The sequence below is a fragment of the Camponotus vicinus genome, unplaced genomic scaffold (genome assembly GCF_025532165.1).
Source record: "Camponotus vicinus isolate PSW18456_S1 unplaced genomic scaffold, iyCamVici1.0 SCAF_3, whole genome shotgun sequence".
NCBI classification, from domain to species: domain Eukaryota; kingdom Metazoa; phylum Arthropoda; class Insecta; order Hymenoptera; family Formicidae; genus Camponotus; species Camponotus vicinus.
The window spans coordinates 16,996,687-17,020,335 of NW_028141967.1; the positions used below are offsets into that span (position 1 = coordinate 16,996,687).

At 30.5% G+C, this 23,649-nt stretch overlaps 1 protein-coding gene across 9 annotated transcripts in view; it reads right to left on the reverse strand.

The window, feature by feature from the left end:
* The window catches only part of LOC145968047 (glycine receptor subunit alpha-2-like), a 294,643-nt gene that overhangs the window by 221,421 nt on the left and 49,573 nt on the right, over positions 1-23,649 (reverse strand). Inside the window, exon 1 of one of the 9 annotated variants that reach the window (XM_083093259.1) lies at positions 18,754-18,854. The exons of the other annotated variants lie outside the window; for them this stretch is intronic. The gene's annotated coding sequence lies outside the window, so the exon portion shown is untranslated. Of the gene's footprint in view, positions 1-18,753; positions 18,855-23,649 lie in introns of those variants that run through there. 9 annotated transcript variants of the gene reach the window in all.

Sequence of the window (23,649 nt, forward strand, 5' to 3'; positions counted from 1 at the left end):
AAGACTCCTACGATGATCTTAACTTTCCGAACAGAAACCACATTATTTCTTGCCACCCACAATCTAACGTGTTCGTATCGATTAAAGAACTTTTTCATATAAAAATTGACTTTTCGCGAGACTTAACTTATGGGGTCGTTTCTTTCGGAGAACTTCAGTTCTTCAGATCTTGAAATGACATTAAGGAAAAATATTTTTCATATTTTAAATATCGAGCGTTATCAATAAAATAACTTGTCCCTCATGACTTTGCAATTTCAATCACCTGCAAGATTTATTTTTAAATGTTTGATTTTACGTCCAAATGAATATGTCGGGAATGAAGTTATGATTAACGTCACTGACGTTTTATAAATTTTCAATATCGCAGTTTCGAAAGACATTTCTCTAATTGTTACATACGAACTGCCTATAACGTATGCTATATATTATAAAAACAAGTAAAAAAATTTTTAATCTTTGATCTCTTTGTTTCTTAATATTTTATATAATTAAAACGTGCTTATTATTCGCATATGTAAATCTACTGCAATCTCTGTGAAAAATCGATCCTCGCAAAGAGATCCCATAGTCACATGCTCGGCAGCGCGTCGAGCTAATTTTCTAATTTCCAGTTCCAACGTTCTAATTTGCCGGCTAATATCCCATTAGGCTATGTCTGCCCCTAATTCTGTCGTTAATATCTAATTAGCCATCGGGCTTGCAGCCGATCCAACTAGAACGCCGGCGGAGGGGTTTCCTCCAAGATCCACATGCTCGCACACGTGATAGTGCAAACGGTTCCATTAGTTACTCGAAATTTATTTACCACACCCCAATGCTCTCGAGTTTCCGCGGAAACTTCGATAACAATCGAAAAAAATCAAAGCTCGTGGGAATAATTTTCAAGTAAAATGTATATTCTCCAGCAAATTAATGAAATTCTCCTAATTCTAATCAACTATAGTATATTTAGAAATTATAAAAGTAGTAAATTATCTATACTCAATCGAAAGATTGGTTTGATAAAAAAACGAAGTAAAAATATATAGATAAGGAATGCAACGTTGAAATTCTGAAAATCTTTTGACGCTAGTATCAATCAAAAACTGTAAAAGCGATGAAGAAATATTGAATTTGCTTAACAGTTTTATAATGTATTACGTAAAAAATAGGATTGCTTTATGATCACTCGAGTATAGAAAAGGGAATGATATAGAAAGAGAGCACAGTGAATATTGTGGTCTGAGAACTAGTTGAAACAATTAAACGGGATACCTTCATCGTTTATTTACCGCAAATAACTGAAGAGAGATAGTTCTAGAGAATGAGTCTTGTTGCTTGTAAAGGCACGAAATTGGTATGCCAATTATAACTGTTTCACTAGATACAAGAAACCACTATAATCCTGTATTTCGTATAAATCAAACTGCATAAATATTCATTTTTTATATATACCTTTTTCACTTTTGTATTTTTTTAAATAGGATACTTACTATTCTATAATTGCAATATATGCAGATAAAAACTGTGCCACTGTATCTTGCGTATAATTTTTAATAAATTTAGAAAATATAAAATTAAGATTAATTTCCAAAATTACTTTATATGACGCACTAAAAAATCGGAAATATATTTTATTAATATGTGCAAAATTTTTCTATTTCTATCTCTTGTCTTCAATAGAAATTTATTATATTTAAAATAATAGAAATTATATAAAAAAAAGCGCTATCCGATTTGTCTTTACTTTGAAATCAAGATTCGTTGCGTTCATTTTCGCGGTGCTTCTTTAATTAAGAGCCATAGAGGAAGAGATAAAAAAAATGACAATACAGATCGCGGAGTCATATGTGCCTGACAAAGTGCGGCCGCCATCCCGGGCAGACGTATAAATTCACGACTCTTTATTTTAGCGGTATGCGTCCGTCCGCAAAAAGGGGATAAAGAGTCGACGAAAAAAAGGGGGACAAAACGGAAGTCGCACATCCGTCCGTTCACCGGAAAGTGTGACTTGATTAACGAGCCCGTTATTGGAATTAGTTATCCATAACGAGTCGCTGCAGATACTTTTTCTCGCCATCCACGGTGCAGCACCACTTCAACTTCGAAATATAGCAAAAATGAGGATAAAACAGGAGAAGAACGTCGTTTGTTATTAACGCAAGTGAATAAATCACCTCTTTGAGAATTTAGCAAAAAAAATTGTCTCTTTGAATAAAATTTTCTAATTTATCATTGGTCTGGTTAATAAAATTCGTCTTAAATAATAAAATATCGAGATTTTATTGTAAAGATATTTGCAGATAGACAAACAGAGTTTTAACAAAAAAGAAAAGTTTTATGAAAAAATATTAATTTAAAAAATTTATTGCAAAACCTAACGAACTGAAAAAATAAGTTTCATTATATTATACATAATATATAAAATAATTACATATTGTAATATATGTATATAAGAATTATTTTTACATGCATAAAAAATATTACAGTGTAAACACTTTTTTAAATTTTAGTCACAAATTAATTTAAATTTTGAAAACATATAATTATAAGCTGAGCTAATAAGCTCATTATAAAAACGTACAAATTGTACAATTAGATTAAATTAAATTCTAATATCAATTCATATTTCTGTTATTATATTCTAAAATGTATTTTAAAATTAATATAGCGTTTAGCTAAGGTGCATATATTTTACAAAAGCATGTTTTATCATCTTCAAAGGTATACATCAAACCATTTTCCTTTCCTCAAAAAGGGTACCATTTAGATGTTTATGGGCAGTTTACAGGCGAGATAACAGTACATATATAGAGTAAGCTTGCTTATCTCTGCTGAAGGGGTTGGAGAATGGCAGCAGAGACTAAAATACATCGTTATGCACCGACTATGGCAACATCGACGCGTCCTTAGGGCTTCACACGAATTAATTCATAATATGCCATACAATTAAAGCCTCTGGCAAATTCGAGACCGTTGTTATGAGCTAAATTTGGTGTGCGAGTTAAGTATGCTTTTTCTCATTTTTTTTTTCTCGATTGGGAAAGCAATTTTTTGATACAAGAGGAACTTTAAAGTCAGCTTAGTGCTTCAATCGAGTCGAAACTTTCTTTCTCCGACTTTTCTGTTTCTCCCCCTCTTCCTTTTCCTTATATTTCTTTCACTATCAGCCCTCGTTTCATCGAAACGTCTTCACTCGGCAAATGTTAGAGAGAAAAAAAATTCGAAGGGTGCTGGTGCTTTAACGACAAAACTTCTCGATTAGGGTGACGACGAAAAATTCGCAACGGCCAAAAGCTACATATCTACTGTGATTTTTCAGCCACGCTTCCTTTTACAAATGGCGAAGTAGACGCAAACACTCGATTAATCGAGGAGACACGAGCCGTTTGTTTGCTCACTCGATTATTCACAACAATGTTTAATGTCTAGGCTGGCAAATAAACAATTGTAGATAATCGCGAAAAATAATCTAAATCAATTTGTCTTCTTGCAGCTAGATCTTTATTTATTCATTTTAGATGGTATCGCTATAATGCACATTAGAACAAAGATGATAGATGTTATTATATCACGAAAAGTAATGTAATTTCATCGAGAAGAAAATTAAAATACAAGAAGAAAAATTGTTTAAGTGTTCGATATTTCGTTTTGTTAAGATATAGATTTTAGATAAAGATGTAAACATAGATAAATTTACCATCTTTCTGTTTTCACGTGGATGCATTTGATATTTATCGATCGTTCGTGCGAGGTAACTCATAGTGGTTACGTAAGGGAAACGCGGAATCGAGAGGAATGAGGGAAGATCTACAGGGTGCATACACACTGTTTCTACCGGAGAACAGGATCGCCATATAAATCTGAGAAGGTAGTAGTTCGGGGATTTTACTTCCATGCTCGCACGGCGAATAAATCTCACTGGCGGTCCCGAATGCAGGAATCGAGCCGAAAAGCTCGAGATTTCGTGGACGATTCAGGGAGCGCGCGCGTTTTCTCGGCGAAGTGGCTCCATTAATCATCATTTGTCGAAGCGATTGCCGAGATCGAATCGTGCACTCGATTAATCACGACATCGCGAGTAGGGATAAAGCCGAGAGGAAGCGGACTCGTCGCGCAAATTTTCTATGAAATTTATTCGCCGTGGTAATTTCGAGCGACTCTTCAGGTGTCGCCGTTTTTCCCACAAAGAGGATGAAGTTTATTTGCATTTTTTTGATCTGCTTTAAAAGAGATTAATTGTTATTTTATTTTACGAGAAAAGCTTCCGCTTTTTTTAAATTCTTGAGATCTGTTATATAATTTAATGTTAAACTACGGTTAAAATAGATATTAGTAATATTATAAATGATTGACTGATAAAAACATGATGTGTGATATTGTTAGTGAGCACTTTCAACATTTTGATCGATAAACATCAGTAAACCCGTCAAGTGCAACGTGATAAACGAAGAAGGTTGGATTATCGATATTCCTTAGTAAACCTTCCTCGAACAAGCTTTACGATGGCGTTCGATCCTTCACGCTTTCTAGGATACTTGTATAAAATTGATGCGAGTATCAATTTATTGATGCCAAACAAAACGCGTTCTATTCAAAATGCTCCGTATGATCGTGAAAATCCACAAATATTTCTATCATAAAATTCGAAAGATAGATGTTTTAATAATCGAGAAATTTAATAATTCGTTTGCTCTTGCTTTTTTCTTGCATTTATTTCAATGTTTCAAAGTCATTAATTCAATATTTATAATATATTGTTAATATAAAAAAATATAAATAAAATTTATATATCTATGACAATAATTCTTGTCTTTCATGCAAAATAGAAGTAATTAAAAATTAAAAAATATTTATTTATATTAAAAATCCTGCGCACAAAATATACAATATCTTTAAAATTAAAATCAATATGTGAAAATTTGCTTATACAATATATAATTAATTAGCAGATAAGAGAACAGATAAATTTCATGTTTACAATATTACATGCAGCATATTTTTACCGAGAATGCTGCTTCATACAAGTAGATCGATAAAATGGTCCAGTCCATGTTACAGCCGCACATTTCGCCTGTCAAATTATGGACCGTTCAATCGTGATGCCATTCAATCGCAATGCTATTTTGCCTCCCGGTGTGAGATTGACCGTCGAGACTATGTATGCTTCTATAGCAATACCAGATTTAGTCGGGTTTCATTTTACGATGAAAAGAAAAGCGAGTCGAATTTTCAAAGCAAGAGAAACTCCAATTACTTATCGGGACTAATCAAACACTATAATGTTTCAATTAATTTATCTAATCAATCTGTTAATATTTTAGTACAGCTGTTTGAAACATCTTATTTTATCTTTGTCTCAAATATTATTAATATTAATCTTACGTGAAAATATGAAATTAATTTATTTACTCAATTGCTGGAAAAAATTTTATTGCGATAATTATGTTTCTACCACTTTGTATAATTCCTATACATAATTGATAAGAAAATTATATTAATTTGTCTCGTCTATACTATACAATTTGATCGATTAAAGGGTTTTATGCATAACTCTTATTAACCGCAAGATATTACAATCTTCTCTTCAATCTATGATGCAGGAATCTCTTGGTATAAGGCTATTTTATCATCACATACTATTCATACTACAAAGAAATTCCCAGTTTTTACTTTATTATTAATTCAACCTAACTTTATTACACATAATTTATTATATGCTTCACAACTTGCTTGTATATCTTTCTACCTTTCTCTTGTGTAATGTATAATGCATAAATTATACATGAGATATCGTTATAAGACTTTAAATAATAACTTTGAAATAAAAATTATCATTAAAATTTACCATTCGCAATAACATAATACGCTCGTGTCTAATCAATGTCGCCAAAGAACTGCCCCTCGTACTACGAACAATGCACGTATCCAAGCACTCATGCACCAGCGTAGTGTACGACATTTGAAGAGGCCCTCCGTATCTTCGTCGCAGTATGACCTCTTCAACTCACGCCCGACTCCAGCCTCTTCAGTTCCTCCACGGGAGACTTATTGTCTCGAGGTAGGAGCTACTTTGATTCAAAGTCATCGAGAGAGGCTAGCTCTCTCGAGGAATACACGAGTGATTTTGAAGCTTTTTGTGATCTTTTCCTTTTTCTCACTCCGGGTGTAACGTATATGCTCTCCTATCGTGGCTTTGAGAAAACTTTGTCACGTCGAAGAATCTAAGACTAAAGCTTCCTACATTATGACTAATTCTCATAACAAGAGAAGGAATATATGTATACAGGGTGTTGAAAAAAAAGGGTCACATATTTTGATAGCAGGTAGTATTGATCAAAACAAGAAGAAAAGGTCTAATTAACATGGGTCCTAAGACTAATATCTTCAAAAATACAAGCTATTTTGTTATTTGAGCTCTTTGTCATTTTTCTAAAGATGACACGACTAATAAGAAAATGACAAAGAGCTCAAATAACAAAATAGCTTGTATCTTTGAAGATATTAGTCTTAGGACCCATGTTAATTAGACCTTTTCTTCTTGTTTTGATCAATACTACCTGCTATCAAAATATGTGACCCTTTTTTTTCAACACCCTGTATTTCTCCTCTAAGTCTTTTATTTTGTATATTATATAAAATAAAAAAAAGTTTTTATCTGTTTAAATTGTGTTATATATTCACTTTCTTAATAATTTGTCTTTCAAAGTAAAAATTGTCAAAATAAAAATTGAGAATTATAAATATTTAATATTAATAAAAAGTGAAATATATTGTATGCTGTTAATATTATTGCATATGCTTAATTCTTATCTCAAAATGGCAGTTCTACTACGTCGAGTTTACACATTGAGTCGTGCAAAAATAAATTTTACGATATAGTGAACCTAGATACGCGGTACGATCGATGTAATTTTCTTCCCGGCTAAGCTGCTTCTGTAAACTTACAGGCTATGTTATGTGCAATCATTCACCGTTGGTTTTCTTTTCCGGACACTTCATTTTTCATATTTCTCGTCGCAGTCGACGTACAGTGACACTTTCGATTACCTGTGCAATCTTCATGCATGCCAGTACACATACGTGTATATACATCTCGAAATATATTATGTGTATATGCTTTTTTTATGATGCTTCTCTCGATTCTACCATTAATATTTTATTATAAATTTTATTTATTAAATTAACACCTTAACAACTTAAAACCAAATAATCTCATAATTAGAAAATATAAATTTAAAAATAATTTTAAAAGTTAATTTTTTATTTCTATTAATATATACAATTTATTTATATTTTATATTCAAATATTTAACTTCTCAAATTATTTCAAAAATTATAGTAAAAACACAAATTATATAATGTATGACTGAAATTATGCTAAATGAGATACGTTACCTATGTGTGTATAATACTAGTACTTATATTTATAATAACATCTTATACATCTTGAAGAAAACTTGGGACAAATATTCAACAATTTTAATAATTCAAATAAATGTGCAAGCAGTGTTCAACATGAAAAAATAAATATACTTTTATCGAACTTCTAAATCACTAAAATCGAGACTTTAATTCTCATTCAAACTCAACGAAAGTTCTCGGAAACTACATATTACGCGCGTACGATGCAGCCCTGGAGCTAAACGCGGTTATAATTGAGTTATTTATTCGTAGCATAATTTCCCTTACATTTCCGCTTTTCGCACCACCATTCCATCCACTCTTCCGCTCTTTACGCCTTTCTCCACCGTTTATCTCCTTCTTTCTGCGCACTTCATTTCATATATTTCGTCCCTTCGACGTATTGTCGCTTTTTGCAATTTTCCATACGTTTCCGCGTCGCGTATTTCATGTCACGCGGACCGCACATCTCTCCGCTATTTTCACGACGCGGCTAGACGTTATCGTGATGAAGCAGATGAGGCGACACACGTGCCCGTAAATTTTTGGTTTACCTGTCGTAAAAAAATCGTATCGATCCATGCGACCTGGACGAAATCGGGACTGTTGCCAACAATTTTCGCATCTTCGTCGAGCATTTCCGGTAAACGTTACTCTAACAATAAGTGATATTAGGGGAGTTATTCTGTTTTGTCTCTGCTTTGTGTCACAATAAACAAGGAATACACTTTTAAGAATCGTTGAATTAAAAAAAAATGATTAATAAATCTTGACTTTATCTTATACATATTTATCAAGGAAATTTATTAATTATTCTTTTATTAATACTACACAATTTCGAGATGAATTCTTTAATATTGTACGAAGTTAATCTGCAAGAGATCAAATTAACAATTTATTAAATGTCGAGACAAAACGTGTTCTATTTTAAACATTTAAAAAAATTAAATGTATTTTTAATTATTCATTCAAAAACATTTTAATATTAATTCTTTCATATTAAAATTATTTCTTTAAAAATGTTTTGGAAATTGACATTTCTAAAAAATATAATACATGTAATAAAATTTAGAAACTTGAGCTTATATGTTAATCAGCATAAAACTTATCTATAAATTATCCGTAAATGATATTTATAGACATTTTGAATAAAATGATAATTAACATCGCCGAAAAATACTCAACTTTATTTTATTTTATTTTCATAAAAAAACATGTATTAATTTTAAAACGCCTCTTTCTATAGTTTGAAATATCAAATTTTAAAAAATATCAAATTTATAATGAAATATATAATAAAATCGTATATTATATTAATTGCGTATGCGCGTATTAATTATATTATATATATGTGTGTATATATATATTGCAATATTTGTATATTAACTAGAGGTTAATAAACATTGTTTTTTTATTGTTTGCATTATTTTAGGCGATGTTTAGATTTATTATTGGTATGTATATATAACACTGGGTATATCAGTATCACATATCATTCATTAAACAGCATTAATGACAAATATACATGTTGAGAATATAATTATACATAAAAAAGAAAATTCTTCATAAAAGCAATAATTTAAAAAATATATAAAAAGAACTAAAAAAAATTCGTAAAAAAATCATCATTATTTAATATTTGTTCTCAGCATCTTTTAACGCTATTCGTACGCTAGATAACCGTTATCTCCAGAAGGAGATAACTAAATCTCGGACAATTAAAACAAGTGAAGAAATTGCCTGTAAATGAGATTTATGTGCCATACGCACTATCTTCCATCGTAACGTTCGTGCTGACTTTAGTTCGAGCCATCTTTCGGATGAGGGTGTCTGGGTAGGAAAGCGGAGGCAAAAGCGCGCGCTATAGTTGATATGCGAAGGGTTGCTCGCGCACCAGGTTCGCGTATCTATCACGCCGACTCGAACGGTCTCGGCGAAGCTGGTCGTCCCTCACCCTGCGAGCCACGATAGGGCTGGGAGAAGACAGATGCGACCCGTGCCTCGCCGGTGAGCCACGAACTGACGCGAACCAATCTCCGAGTCCCGTCCTACCCCGTGGTACCCGCCGGCAACCCTCGTTTCGTACGCGACCCCGAATGGCTAAACTGGCTCTATCCATGCCACGTAGCTTGTCTCGAAAGATCAACAGAGCGGTCTAATTCCACGTTAAACGACTGTAACAGACGGTACTTTCGAGCTTTGCAAGCCACGGACGATTACGCTCTAGTATCGGAGGGCAAAACACCGGTTCGCCGATCTTCCAAAAGCTAATTGTGCATTGGAACTATCGGGGATTGAACGAGAATGAAAACCCTTGTTGTCTACAATGTATAAAGAAATAAGTCTGATTTAAATAAAAAAAAAAAGATTTTAATTTTTCTTAACTACAGTGTCATTTCTAGAAAGCTTAATTATTAATCCTAAATTTGATAATATATATTTTATAAAGTATATCTTTAGTTTTTATTACTAAAATTTGTCATGTGTATATTTTTCCAGTTTGAAATATATGTATATTTAAAGAGAGAGACTTGTGTAAGTTATATATTAATCGGTACAAATATATTAAATTGTACCGTCATTTGTATTAAACTTGATAGTTTTGTCTGTTGATTTTAAAAATATTTTTTGCTCATACATTTCCTTCATGCATAATAGTATCAGTATTATATCAAAGTAAAATTCATGAAAATTGTAGCCATTAATGTTAAGAAATAATGTTTCCAATAATAAGATTCAAATACGAGAATAATCAAAACTTTCTCTTAAATACATAATGGCATGTTGCAATATAATATCCGTGTGTTTGGTTAAGTATTTACACAAATTTATACTTTATAAATATATATAAATATTTACAAATATATAACTTTCGAACAAACATATAAATTTCTCTAAAATATAATCTCAAGAATGAATAAAATTTATAAAACTTTATTCTTTTAACACGTTCATTTTCAATGTACAAATTAATTAGAAAAAAAAGTTTAGTTTATTTTAAAAATAAAATTTTTAGGATAATTTTAGATCCGAATTATAAGAGAGAAAGAAATGTTTATATTTCTGTAATACTCAATTTTGAGAAATGGTGATATTCATGAGAGCGTCGTTTCAACGAGGCGAATATCGACAAAACAAACTTCACTAAAGACAAAATGGTATAATTCTTGATTTATCCACGCTCTCATCGCGGTAAAACATCAACCACCATTGGAAGATAAATATTGTAACATAAAATTGTTTATGTCTCGCAACTTATAAAAGGGTATATTATTCCACGCAAACATATCGACCTACGCGATTGTTACATTTACATAGAATGTGAAATTGCTGTTGCTATAACGAGAGCTCAACTGTCAGACGAAATACCGATATATCGGGAAGAATTTTCAAAGCTAGATCTGCTAAAAACGGTCAACGCTAAATAGATTTTCGAAACTCAATAACTATAGCAATGTACGGGGGGTATCTCTTTTCTCTTCCTTTCCTTTCTCATGCCGTTTTTTCCCTTCCCCTCATCTGCCTCTGAAACTTCGATTTCATGCAAGTATGTATACGTGTATACATGAGTTTATATAAGGTACTCTAAAAGCTAAACCCTTTTTGTCTCAGAAATTTAGATAGGATCGTGTCACTAGTTACAACTGTAAAATTTTCAAGTGTTTAAATAATTAAATTAAATTAGATATAGGATTTCTATTGAAACAAAAGTTCTTTCAGCTTATGCGTTTGCTGTATATCTATGATTATAAAAGTCTTGACACAATTGTTCGCAACAATTATAAAGAAAAATGGATAAAAATAGTATGTAATAAAAACATAATTTGAAGAAAAATTATATTTATTAATTTCTTCGACGAAATAAAAACACTAAGGAACTTAGTATGTTTGTTATCATAAGTTTTCTATCTTAATAAAAAATTTTCTATATCTTAAAAAAAATCTGCATAAAAATTTTCAACTTTTCCTACAAGGAATTAATATATCTCAATTCTGTATTGCTTCAATTTTTTAATTATCATTTTTCTCTTGACAAAAAGAATCGGGATACTTCTAGAACACCTTATATATACGTGCATGCATGTATTCGGTGGAAAATCGATTCAAAGTTCTCGTGTTTCTCATTGTCAGCTGGATAGCTTCTCGTGGACCACGCATTTATATTGTAAAAGGCGCTTGTATCTCTCCCTTTACTCGCGTAGGATCGCAAATCCTTCCGAGATATTTTCCGATCCTGGCGACATCCAGCTTTAACGTCATCTTGCATTTATTCAAATGCATCTCTCGCCCCGAGCTTAACGATGCTGATATCCGTATTCGCACCCAGCGTCTTCTTTTTCATGAAGCAATTTGTCCCGCTATTGAAGAGCGGATATCATTGTGAATTTTTCAATTTTATTGCATTTCATTCCGCCTCGTTGCCGCATTCTCGCGGCAAAGAAATCGATGTAATATTGACAATCACGTCAACCCTGCGTTTTGTCGTCACAGAAATAATTTAAATCAACGAGGAGGAGGCAGAGAAGCGTCATATCTTCGTGCAATTTTCATATCTTCGTAATTCCTTTAAAAATATCTCGCTTCGGACCACGCATAACGCCTATATTGGAATATCTTTAAATAAACTTTTGTGTTCTGTATTTATGCTAGTGTACATCCACAAAAAATGTTAAAAAAATTCTCATAAAATTATAATTACTTGTGCTTTCAATAAGATTTTAGAAATAACTTTTCATTAACAAGAAAATATAAATATATAAGTCTTTCTTTTATGCAAAATTTTGGATTATTGGATATTTCCTTTGTGTGTTGTGTCTTTTTTTATACTTATTAAAAGACAATAAAGATAAAACATAATAGACCAATAAAATATTAAACATTAGTTTTCATTTTCAGAGATAGATATCAAAGAATGAATAAATCCGATATTATTATCTTTCACGCCATCATACCATCAAAAAGTTATCGTACATCTCGATGAATCGATATACATCTCGCGTCCCTAACAACTATAGTACAACATACAAGAATAAACGTACGTTGGTGGAATTAATTCCTGAAATTGAAACACTTCCGAACGTCGACCGGTTATAACGTTTTCAGTTCACCGCTGGATTAATGTCGAGGAACCAACGGATTCTAGAACGTGATTTAACTCGATGGGAATACAAGCCACGGCAATTCTGCGGGCTCTCCTTTCTGAAGCAGATAACGATTTGATTTCAATTCACGGATTTTACACACATGTATTATGCCCATACTATAACAAAGTACGCAAAAATTAAATGAACAATAAATGTAAAATTACAATATACGTCATACATTTCTATTATTTATTGTGTAATTATACACTTATTGTTTATGTAATTCTTTAGTATCTTTTACATGCGAGATTCCAAATTAAAAAATCTTCTTCACACAAAATTAACAAGGTCAATGAAAATGAATACATAAACTTCAATATATTAAATATTAATTATATTAATATTAATCGGTGGTAAATTTGTATGTGATTTGATATAATTCTTTTTATATATTACAAATATGCAGAATTTTTTTAGATTCTCCTCAAATGATAGTTCACTAATTCAAAATCAGGAATACAACTCCATTTAAATCAAAATTGAAGCAAATTTGAACTCTCTCGTATAAATCTAATATTTTAAAAATTAAATAACAGTGTGTAATTTTATAATTCATAAATATGCTACAAAATAAAATATGCACAGATTTGATTTATTGCTTTTAATATCAATGATTGTTATTTATTATTAAACTATTAAATTATTATTTATTATTTATTCAGCTTTAAAATGCAATAAAATAAAAATTCTACTAATATGAATATATAATATGAAACACGTACGTACAATTATACACATACAATCTATATACATATACAATTTATATCTTAAAAGCAAGCGAAATTAATTTAATAATGAAAATTTTCTGTGAAGCTTCATTGTTTACAATTTTCATTGAACCTAATTAGAATGAAACATTATACATTTGATTATTTATCCGAACACAATAAAGTAGTTCGAAAAATTACGTCGAAAGTAACTTTCTATGCATTTGGTTGCACATTTCAAATATTTCTTTTCCTATTTTCAAACATTTTTTTCATCTTATGTGTTTTCTTATATAGAAACCATGGCGAAATTTCGACACAGCTTATCCAAAAAACATTTGATCCTACCCTCATACCTGTCTTTTCATCCCTTAATCCTATGGGTTAAGCTGCTTGCTTGGTGACAAGCGATGACAAAATGAAAAAGACACATGTTGTACCCTCGGTCTGTTTCGATAATATATTGTTTGTAATCCATGGAAAATGAAAAATAAACGCCATTTCATTGTAAAATGATAATTTTGATAGCTGTTGAGTTTATATTAGAAAATAATATAAAATATTTTTATAATTAGAAAATAATTATCTTTAATTTTATTTATTATTTAAAAAAAACATTTGCTAATTTTTATTAGACTTATTATTAGATTTATTATTCTGTTATACATTATATTTTTTGTTTTATGTATGCACTCTTCCTCTTACTTTCTTGCTATTTGCATTACATACAATCTTATTTAATATATATAATCCTTCAAATATATTTTCTAATATAATATAATTTTTAATTGAAAATGAATATTATTTCTCTCTCCCTTCTTTTTCTAAAATAATACTATAATTTTAAGAGTAATTTTAAACAGTTTAATTGTATTAAACGAGGATGTATAACTGGGATGTACATGTATATGCTTAAACTATGAAACTCAGATTTGCAACCCGGATTGTATCGATGTGATTTAATCAATTGATCGAATCAAATGCGATCTCTCATTCAAACAGGAGACTCTGCTTTTAATCGGATTACCATGATCGATCTCGAGAATCGAAACACAAAGCGCCATTATCTAAATGTCTATTGCTGCTGTTCCGTTAATTTTCTGGTTGCTGCACGATGATTTCCGATACAAAACATTGTCCGCTTGTTGCATTGAAAGGAAGAAATTCTCAATTAGTGCTTTCTACATTCAATCTATAAAATTAGATGCTTGACAACAATGTAAATTTCTATCTAATTTATTACATGATATTCGAATAAATGTGATACTTGCTATGCATTTCCGTAGATATTTTCATGTGAATAAGATTCCTTGTTTCGAAATATCTAGCATAATTTCTTGGGTTCTTTTTCCTCTTTTTTTCCAGAAAAGGATAAAAATAATAGTAAATTTCCAGAATTATCGAAGAAAATACAAGTCGCAGAGAATCGTGCAATTTCCCGAACATTTTCGGTGTCGCATTGATGTCGAAAGCGCAATATAGATAACTGCATACATCCCAATAACGGCGCATATTAGCCTCGTTTGTCGGGAATTTACGCGAGAATTTATATAAAGAGTCCCTGGAATATTCTTTCGACGATTGCTATTCGTTTATCCGTACTGTGATACGAAGATATTTCAGAATAGATTCCATCCGTATCGAACATTCATGAGTATGACAACTGGAGGAGCAGGTGGCTGAAGAAATTACGTCTCATTTTTGAAAAAGCTCATTTTCTGGTGAACAAATCTCAATATTTGTGTTGCATTTATTATTAATTTAAAATTACAAAAGTAATATTTTTTTAGTTTATCAAAGTTTATTGTTTCTTGATAAAAATGAAAGAGAGATAAACTGAATTAATTAAGTATATTGTATATTTGTAAAAAAAAAATATATATATATATAATCATATGTAAGCATAAGAATATAGTAGATTCTTTCGTAGATTCTTTCGTAGATTTTTCTCGTATATCCCATTTTTATTTAATTTTTGGGAGTATTGCTGAAGATATGATAAATTTATACGGTTATTTACTAATCCAAAGCAAAATTTGTCTCGTGACCCTTTGATGTCGTGTGCTTTATGTTCCTCGCATACTCGTTCTTATCAATAGTTAGAGTATTTCACAGGTGAAATTAAAAATTCTGCGGTACGCACGTGATGCGATCAATGCTGCTACAAAGAGCGCTTTAACACTTTGTGAAGGCAAAATGTTAATTAATATGGTAATTAATTTTGTGGCCGCTTTTGCCATAGCAACTTCGATTCTATATAACAATACTCTTTCGAACGTTAAATGTCTTATGTGAAGAGAAATGTATATATATCATTAAAAGATATTTGATGAAAAAATACAGTTATGTATAACATTGTTCTGTTTGTGCTGTCTGAGCATCAAAATGAATCATACATTAAAAAGAAAATTATGATTTTTGAAACTTGCATTCATATATACTTCGTATTATATTGGATCCACACATACCTTACATTGCCATATCATCAAGATGAAAATAATAAATATAAAAACAGTAGTATTAATATTTGCGCTATAAAATAAGCATCGAATTAAAATCAAAATGCTATACCAAAAATAACTAATTAAATCAAATAATTTTTATTTAATATCACGTAATTTTTGCATAAAATACATTTTTTAATTATATGCATATTTAGTTATAAACTATTATATACATATTTAATTATAAAATAAATTAATAAGAAAAAATTATTAAATTAAATTAGTTCGTCCTTTTTCTACCTTTATACTGTTAAATTGTGTTAATTAAGTGTTAATTAAGTGACTCACGACATTTCTCAACAGTCAATGGTTCAAAAATAAAGTTACCAGTTAAAATTACTAGTATCTCAACAGAAATTGGATCGCGGTTGCATCAACTTTTCGATTTCCTCAATCTGGAAGAACGATTGGATGAAGCAAGAGGCCCTTTTCGTGTTCGAATTACTTTCCGTGTTCATACAATAGAAGGAATTCGCTTTCCGCCATGCACACATACCGCCAACAATGGCGGACAATGGCAAAGGACTGGCGGTTTGGAGATGAGAGATAGATACGAACGAAGAGACAGGAAAATAGGAAAGAATTACAAAAGTGGCTGCAGCGGAAAAATCTGAGACGATAGATGGGAAACTCGATCAACAGTTCACATATATGTGTTAAATAAGAATCACCGACCGAAAACTCATTCTACTGACTGAGTATATATATTTACTTATTTTTAATATATATTTACTTATTTTTAATTTACTTAGTAATAAATATTTACTAACAAAAAGCAACATAATAAATATCTTATTAAAAGTTTAATTCTTATGTTATTTGTGCAGCCACAATATGATACAGTATGTATTGAGAGATATGTATATAAACGCGATAATAATAAATAATATATTTATGATAATTATATCATATAAATATGTACTATTTAATTCTTGAATTTAATCTGAAGTTTAAACTTTCGATAATTATTAAACACACAATAAAAATGTTAATCATTTTGAGTTCAACATTACGCATTGAAAATTCAAAGGTAATAATCGAAGAGACTCCGACAAATTTTAAAACTGTAAAAAATCTTATACAATCGAAATAGTAGATTTACAGAACTTTTGTCGGCGTATTAAAGTTTGCAAAGCCATTGAAAGGCGAGAAATGTGGTCACTCGAAATCTCGAAAGTCTCGAGTCTTCGTCTTATCGTGAATTCCCATCTCGAACTTCTCGAGTGGAGAATAAGTCCAATTTCTTGTACGTATCTATCGTCCACGTCGCTGCTCCAAAAAGAGCGATGCCGATAGTTTAATTATAAAATTTGCGAGTACTAATAAAAGAGTGCTCAAATTAAACAATAATTGAAATACTCGAATAACAACAATCTAAAACGAATATCTAAAAACAAATATTGGTAAATAATGTGTAAATATACACGGGAAAAAATCTAATTTCGAAATAGCAGCAAATTTATTTATACTTTTCTGATCTGATAATGCAATAAGAACGAGAAGAATGTCAATAAATATATCAAAAGTTTCGCAAAGTACGGGTTGGAAATAAGTTGATGCGAGTTAAAGAACGAAACGGTACTGTATGCTCGGTTGCTTTTTGCTGTTTCTGGATGAAGGTTGACGGTACATAACTTTTCGCCTTAAGTCCAAAGCAGCGCTCTACTTTCAGTTTTTTACAAAAAGTGAGTTTGCGAGGGAACACTTTCAACGATGCTTAACAGAGCTCGCCGATTATCGCAAATTTTCGAGAGAATATATTGATTTGCTGAGAAAAATTATTTTCTAAATATACATACATGTAGGAAGATTTATTTCTCAAAAAGAACAGTTAATTTTCCTTCTTAACTTCAGAAATTGGAAAATATCTTAAAAGAGAAATTTTGTATTATAAAATATAAGATTATATATTTTAGGTATGTATTTTCCAAAGTTTTACAATCTATTTTTTAAATATTTTTTGAAATAATTATGTAATATGATAATAATTATGATTTTGAAATTATTATATAATATGTAATAACTTTGTTCCATCTCTTCTTTTCTATCTCTTCTTTCGTTTGTTCTTATCTTATTTTTGCTATAGCTTAATCTTGCTTTCGCCGTTGCGGTTATCGAAAGGCCATCGTCTGCGCGCCGCAAAATAGCAGACTTGTGTAGCGAAACTATAATGTTGGCCAGCGCACGTAAAGGGAAAGCAATGCTGCGGAAGAATTTCCGTTTTCTGCCCGCTTCTGATGCCGAGTGCAACGGAAGTTAGTAAATATAACTAACATCGAAGAAATCGCTTTGTTAGAAAGCTGAAGCGAGGAGAAACCGATTACACAGCGGATCATAGAGAGATTGAAATTTACGGAGAACGAGCACTTCTTCGCTTATCGCACTCATCCTTGAAAATCAAAAGAATCGTAATTTTCAATCGGATAGTGTTTAATTACACCATTATTATATCGATAAAATCTGTTGGCAAAAATTACGTAAAAAAAAAAATTTAATTTTACACATATATGTAATATAAGATTTATTATGTATTTAACTAAATTTTATAATCTCCAATAAATCACAGCTAAAATTTAAAAAGTACGAAAAGTATTTTTAATATAATAGAGTTAAAATATTCTGATCATATTAATCTCTAATAATTTAATTTAATAATCTAATAAGTTAATTTAAAAATTTAAAATTAATTTAAAAATTAATCCCTAATATTTTAATTTAAAAATTTAATAAAAAATTTTAAAAATAGGAAAAGTGTATTTATTAAATATTAAATATAATAGCGACAAATTGCGTAATATTCTTGTATTGTTCACGATAAAACTGCTAAGATCTAGTAAAGCCCGAGGCATTGATATTATTCCTAGGGGACATCATTCTGTCGCATTCACGCTCTTAGAATCTATCGGAAACTTCCTTCAATCAAATAAACTCGATGTCGATTCGATCGATCCTTCCCATTTCTCGTTCGTACATCATTCAACCATCTCTTATCAATCTTCCATCTCAATTCACCTCGCGGTCCACATCGCCCTAAGGGATGCGCTCCTGTTCTAATCTCGAGGAAAGTGCAGTCGACGCTCGTCCACTACCACTTACTACCACCATCACTATCACTACCGGTATTATTACTAACTTCATCGAACACTCGAGAATCAACAGACTTGGCCGACTGAATATCGCTCTGTAAGCGATTATTTTATCGCCACAGGGTGATATGTCATTTTTTGATGTTCTTGCAATTCTTACTATTTGTACTGGAGTTTTGCCATTTATGCACTCCTCTCGTATATTTATTGACTTAGTCAAATCCAAATTTCGAAGAAAATAGAACAATTCCAGATAGTTATTAGAAAAATGAAAATTATGAAAGATTAGAGCAAATTGATGGTGTTAATAAAAATATATATATTTTTTTAAATAACCTATTATAACAAAATTATATCAATACTTGCCTTAAATAAGAAAAAGTTTTTGATTAATAGCTTACAACATAAAGTTAATAAAATTTCATTTAAACGAACATTTTAATTCAAAAATCTTTTGGTAAAAAAATTAAATTAAATTGGCTGTCGATTAAAATGAGTTTAATAAATTCGCAGAGTACGTTATTATTAATCCTTCTCAGAGTAAGTTTTATTTGTCTTATCATATTAAAATATTCTTAATTCTACACTCAAAACTCCATACTCAACATTCTCTTAATTCTATAATCAATAATCTAATGTTTACTTTACAAGCACTCAAAATTTCCTCGCCGAAAATTATAAAGCTTTTTCAAACAGTAAGAACAAATAGCATCCATGATTGTAACAAAGAACATCGATCGCAACAGCCAGAAGTGCCAGGAGGGCTACCTTCTTCACCAATACCCCAAATCGATTTCAGGTCTAATGATATACGATAAGGGCTTGCTCGCGCTCCTCTTCCTCAGCTTTTCCTCGTTAATAATCGTACGAGACGCATAAACGCACACCTATCAGACGACCCAAATGCAAAGTTACCGCGACGTCACGCACCCTACATCTCACAAGGCGCTCTTCCGCGTTTCCGTCCCCGCCAACTCGTATACTCTTGATAATAATGAGCTGCCTCCTTCATCTCGTAGTTCTACTCCCCACAGAGAATCCGAGAGCGAAATAGGCTAGCATAATCGACGTTGCACGGTGCGACGCCGCTATATCCGTGTTACGAGAAAATGTAGCTTGAGATACATATTACCTAAATGAACGTGTGTTTAGGCATGTAAGCTTAGTGGTAAAATAATTGCTCAACTTGTGATCTTAATTAATTAGAAATTTCTTTTTATTTTTACTTTTTATTTTGTAAATCTTATTATCATTTATTTTGTTAATTTTATTTTACAACTTTCTTGATATTATTATTCCTTCCAATATTATATTATTCTGCCAATATTTTAACAACTTTGTACTTTCACTGCACTTTTAATAATAACAATGCACTTAAAACATATATATATATATATATATATATATATATATATATATTTGTCAAATTAAATAATAATAATAATAATATATTATTATTATTATTATTATTATTATTATTATTATTATAATTCAATTAATTTATTACTAATTTTTACTTCATTTAAATTAACTTTTATTTTTTTATTGTATTTATATTAATAAAACCTTAATTCTTAGCTCGTATAATTTTTTTACATTATATTTCTCTGTTGGTCTGTTATAAAATGTACATTGTTTATTCATTTTATTTTTTTTGTACAGCAGTTATCGCAGTAGTAGATCAATGAACACTTTAATATGGCATCGAAATTAGTAAAGGATACTAGTAAAAGATATTGATCTTTAATCAATTAAGCTCAGGTTAAAAGATATGACAGATGATCGATCGAGGTAAACAGTACGTAGCTAGGTGGAAAATTGTCAACCATGAGTGTGTTTATTCATTTCATAAATGCGACTGATTATCGGATTCAATTCGTTGATGCATACTGATAGCAGCTTATGTACAAATAAATGTTTGGACAAACAGATAAAAAAAAAAAGAAAAAGATAAAAAATATAAAACCAGTAGCATGAAATTTATGATAGAATCAATATATTATCTTGTTAAATTTATCACTTTATTTGTCAAATAAATTATATCAAGCTGTAAAGATTATTTAAATAATAATCCATAAATACTGGGCAAATTATTAATGATTAATTTATAATACGTAAAATCTGAATATTTAAAATATTAAGTAAAATAATGGCAGAAGAAGATTTGCTATCATCTATATTTTGTGGACATGAATAAACTAGAAGAGCAGAAAGAGATTTTCTAGCTTAATTGGCTTGCCAGTGAATTTGCCCGTGTATATCCTTAGTGAATTTGGCCCTTTGTCCTCTTTTACCCTGTACGCCAGATAACATAGCCAATGTGCTCCGACCGCCATTATGACTTGATTCAGATCTGTGCAATACAGTGAATATTCGGCGAAAAACTTTCGCCGAATATTTCTGGCATAAATTTTTAATTTTTAAATATTACAAAGTGTAAAGAAAAATTTCTCAAAATACTGATCTTTAAATTATAATATCAATTTAAATATTATTTATGAATTCTATAAAATAATTATGCGATCTCTTCCGTATGTGAGAGGATATTAATCAATATTATATATTATTAAAATTATAATAAATTATTAAAATTATTACTGCTCATTATTATAGATATGTAATTTTTTTTAAATGTAATTTATTCAAAACTATTTCTTAAGAAATATTGCGCTTCTTTTTAATTAATGCAGTAAAAGTCTCGTGCCATTTGATTTCCGAATGATTTAATCGTTCAGAATAAATATTCACAATCGTTAAATACTCAACATAAAAAAAAAACTCAGTAAACAATGAAAGCTTATGCAGTTCAAAATATAGATTTTTCCAAATACATTAATAAACAGAATCAACGTTAAAAAGTTGCAATCATGTCACATTATTTGATGAAATTATCAAAACACATAAATAATACAGCAGATGTAATCGCGCGCGTCATGATTAATAAATTACGTTCCTTTCATCTAATTTCAGTATCCCTCGGGATTTAAACGTCAAACAGCTAATGACAGCATCCGAGGGGAACCAGCCGTCCGCGCAATCGCATTTCATTATTCGAAGTACTATGAGAGTTGGATGCAGCTGAGTGCAACGACAGGCCAATTAACGGAGAGAACGGTTTAAATCCTATGACTCGTTACGGTGAAAACGCTTTTTGAGGGTTCCGTTATTATTACCGCGGCACACACAAGATACCTTTGATGCTGCGATCTCGAATAGATAGAAGGAAAACAAAGCCGACCGCACGGAAGAGAGAAATGGAAATTTTAATTACACGAAAGGGAGAATCTCCGTATCTTCTCCCTTCTCCCTTCTCGCTTTTCCTCCTATTCCTACCCAACTTCTGGATTATTTTCAGATCTTGACGGTAACATCCTTTTTATTTCTACCTGTTTCATTACGTTCTTCTCCCGTGTCAGTTTCTCTCGGTTCGAACGAGTGAAGATTAAACGCGCAGCATTTAATGCCGGAATCGCATTTTCCATTGGCCGTACAATATCGCGTTCGGCGATAGATCATTTCATGTATAGCAATATAAGAGCAAATATAAGAGCAAATATAAGAGCAAATATAAGAGCAGCGAGTATTATAAGATTGTTATAAATTTTTGATGTTATTAAAGAAAACATTTTTCTCTTTTATCATATATAATTTAAGCTATTTCCTTATCGTATTTGCTTTATCAATCGTAAAGATATAAAATAAATTCTAACAGTCTATATAATATTTCTAGATTTATTATCTATTAAATGTAAAAATAGAAAACATGTAAGGATTATAATAAAATTTATTATTTTTTATTTTTAATAAAATTAATAAAAATTATTATTAAAAATAAGAAAAAGATTATTAAAAAGATTATTAATAAAAATTAAAAAAATTATTTCTTTTAAATTTTCAGCTTCTGTTTGTGATTGATTTAAATAAGAATAATATATCAGCTCCTCTTACATTCAAAGTCATAAATAATTAAGTGTTCCACTGAAATGTTTGACTTTCTACATTATATACTTGCCGATATGCATTATATTGCATTACTGTGTACTGTATTATATACCGTGGCTGCGTATTACATTATACTCTCTTGTTGTAAAAGACGTTCATTAACAATTCATTGTAATCGCGAACTGCATTTCCAGTATCGCACATGAGCAAAGTCCATTCACACACAGTGAATTGTTTCGAACTTATAATGCCGAGGACCGCAAGGCATTTCGAATCGATACAACGATGCCTAAACACTGCGAGAAACGCTTATCGATTAAGGAACGTTTCAATGAGCATTATTCGTCAATGATAAGATGTCAGATGCACAATCACCCTTCAATATATCGCTCCAAGGCACGCGTGTCTCACTATCTTATCAATTTCGTGCGTGATTATCATTCGAGATAGTCGACTAACTGTAACAATAACGATGCAAGTCTCTCTATTAATAATTCTGCGAAAGATATATACAATAGTTACAAAGGAAAAAATGTGTGCGTGTGTATGCACGTGTGTATATGTATATGTATATGTGTAAAAATATAAATAAAATGAAAATTAAATTTGAGATATAATTTCATCTTTTTCCGAAAATAATATTTGCCGACTAAAGAATGCTCTTAGTTCTATAAAAATATAATTAATACAGTTAAATATGATAATTAAATATATAAAAGTTTAAGATTATATATTTAAAGTTTAAGATTATATATTTAATTGGAATGAATATTAAACTTTGGCTGTGACTATGTTGTTATTTAAAGTATTTTAATATAAAATACCACATTGACAATATATAAATAATAATTCATTAATTTTATTTTCATATTCTGAAACT